The sequence below is a fragment of the Pseudorca crassidens genome, chromosome 12, assembly GCF_039906515.1.
Source record: "Pseudorca crassidens isolate mPseCra1 chromosome 12, mPseCra1.hap1, whole genome shotgun sequence".
In the NCBI taxonomy this organism is placed as follows: domain Eukaryota; kingdom Metazoa; phylum Chordata; class Mammalia; order Artiodactyla; family Delphinidae; genus Pseudorca; species Pseudorca crassidens.
The window spans coordinates 38,329,000-38,332,065 of NC_090307.1; the positions used below are offsets into that span (position 1 = coordinate 38,329,000).

The window sequence follows — 3,066 nt, forward strand, 5'->3', positions numbered from 1 at the left end:
ATACATATTCATGACATTTGCAACTGAGAGCTTCATGATTTTAAACTAGCAAGTGAACATCTAAGACACACACAGTTCCATCATTTTCAGGATTATTACAAAGGCATAGCAACCTACTGATAATTAATTTCTGATCTCATGTGATCAAGAAAAAGAAAGTAGTACAAAAACTAAGGAACAAGAAGACTCAATTGTCAAGGACCATTCAAATCACATTCCCAGGCTTCCATGCCTACACATCAAAAGATAGTTGGTCCTGCATTAAATGGAATAATGGTAGGCATGATCCCTGAATTTACATTTAGTTAGTCTAGTTGGAGAGACCAAATGCACATGAACTGATAGGTGTACATACAAAACAAGTTATAGATAGAATATATAAATTAGAAACCTAGATGGATGAGAACATAATCATCCTCCAAAGAGGATTTACCACAGTCCCCATTCTCCAATACCAATGTTTAAACAACAACAACAACAAAAACATCTCCTAACTTGTATTTCTTTGGAGTCTGATAGTCCTGTCTTATATAATTTAGTAGATAGGCTTATTCCAAATTTGTAGGAAGACTCATTCATTCAATAATAACTGAATGAGCACCTTTCATGGGCAAGGCTCTGAAAGAAACATTTTGGGGAGTACATGATGTACAGAATACAGTTCTATTATCATGGAGCTGGAAGTCTGGAGATTTATGAAATATAGAGAAATATGTTTTTCTCTCTCTTCTTGCTGGGCTGGAATGAAAGAATCTTGAAGGAAACCTGGGAAAGTAAGTTTGTATTGATTCTTGCCCCACTGCCCCCGCCCCCCTAGCTACAACAAAGTAGCAAAGTGCCTCTCCCAATGCTAGAAGGAAATAACACAATCACTCTTGGAAGGGCTTCTCTTGACAAAGATTTGAGTTTTACTACTCTGCTTTAATATTATTTCTTAAGAAGCTCTCCCTGACCGCTAGACTTTATCATACTACTCTATTATTCATTTTCATAACATCCTGCATTTTTCTCTTTATTTTACCAACTATATCGCTTCTCGGCCTTTTGGCTAAGATCAAGTGTATTTTACCAACTATAATCAAATAATTATAGTAATTATTTGTTAAAAGGCCATGTGCCCTACTATTTTGTAAACTCATTGAGGACACAGACTTCATTTTCTTCACTCCCCTGTTTCTATCACTAAGCAGAGTGCTCTGTGCATGATTCTTCCTCGACAGGTACTAATTGAATAGAAAAGTTAAAAAGGATGTGTATATAATTAGTTTACCAATTTTTGATATGGCAGTAATTCTGAGATGCCCATTAAAATGTATCACTATTCAATGTTTTTGGAGTCTTAATTGCACTAAACATTAGGAAAAAGCAAACAAATTCTCATCTGAGGTGTTCTTAAATACCACAATTTCTAAAAAAGGGGTTTCCAGTTTCTAGAATACAGATTTCTCCAAACAGGCTGTGATCACATGCATTGGTGATTCCACTTCTACAGCTGCATTTCTTCTTTTGAATGACTTGGATATTATACATGGAAGTAAATTTAGCTTCTTCTCTAAATCCCACATTTACAAATATGGAAATAAAAATTCTGAGATTGTGACAGTATTTCTCAAAGAGAAAGACTGATAATCAGTGATTATCTACATGTGTCAGGCTGGTTAATGAACAGGTTGAAACCAAAACATAAGTTTATGAGAGCTAATCAGTCTCTGAGTTCTCAGGCACATGGTGTTGCTCCAGTCACTTATTTTTAAGGGCAAATGAGATCAGAAAATGGAGAATACCTTTGAGATGTCTTCCCTGACAGCTAACTTTTTTCTTCCTCATGTTCTCTTGTTTCCTTCTTTTCCAACTTTATCTGATAATTTATAGGTCACCACCGCAAAAAAAAAAAAAAATTACAGTATTTCAGGAAAGGCAGACTGTATGTCAATACATCAAAAAAATTAGGTGATCACATTCAAGTAAGGTTTGCTTAAACACAGAGTAATATCAGGTCTTTGGAATATTCCGATAGGTCATTCAATCAAAATAGTCAATTCATTTGATAATGAGGAGACAATCAGCAAAATAAAATATATTTGCAAATTATACTTGGTTTATATTTTAAGTTTAGTTTTATATATTTTATTTTTATTTTAAAATTATCTTATTTATTTTAATAAGATGGATTTTTAGGAACTTAGATAAGTCCTTGGTTTCTGAGAAGCCTTTAATTTTAAGCTACAGGTCTCATATTTTAATGCAAAAAGTAAGACTTTTGTAAAGGAAGTACTGGTGTCTTACATTCAATATTGTATTCAGCACTTAATGAAGACAGATCATGGAATGCACCATATTTGAAATGTTCAAACACCATACAAAAATATTTGATCTATTAACTTCTGTTACAATGTTGCTAATAATTCATGAACCAGCCATCCCATCAAGTCAACAAATACTTGAGTGTGCATCATATACACTGTACCTATAGTCTCTCTGTTTGAACTGCAGGGTGGCTTACAAGCAAACCTGACAATCTTCTCCACAAATATTGGAAGGCCATGTGCATATGTATTTCCCCTTCATTCCAACTGTCTTATTTATTTTTATTTATTTATACTTCTCAATTTTCGTTAGCTGCCTCAGATACTTGGTGTAACGAGGTGAATATCCTTTTTGGGATATATAAAATTAATGGCTCAGATTTTCCTGAGCCAATCTCAGTTTAAAATATTCTGCTCCACTTTTCCTTACAAGGTATCAAAATATTTATGGCAGGCCACTATTTTATAAATAATTAAATGAATCATAACAGTAAGTATTAAAATTTATATTAGTTTCTATATATCAAAAGTCACAAAACGATATGGAATTATAGGCCAAAACCAAGGTCTGACTTTTTCACAAAAATGAGACTTGCTAGAATGTACTGTGTACATTCATTGCAAGCAGAAGCCTTTCTACCTGATGCTGGATCCAAAGTCCCTTTATGTGCATTTTGGGATTCTCCTGCCATGAGAGAGGCAGAGCCTAAACATGGCTGCTGCTCCATCCAGAGAACAGCTGCTGAAATACTTACCTATA

At 34.0% G+C, this 3,066-nt stretch overlaps 1 pseudogene; it reads left to right on the top strand.

Moving 5' to 3' along the window:
* Positions 1-1,028: 1,028 nt before the first annotated feature.
* On the top strand, positions 1,029-1,155 carry LOC137204273 (U2 spliceosomal RNA; annotated as a pseudogene).
* The last annotated feature ends 1,911 nt before the right edge of the window (positions 1,156-3,066 follow it).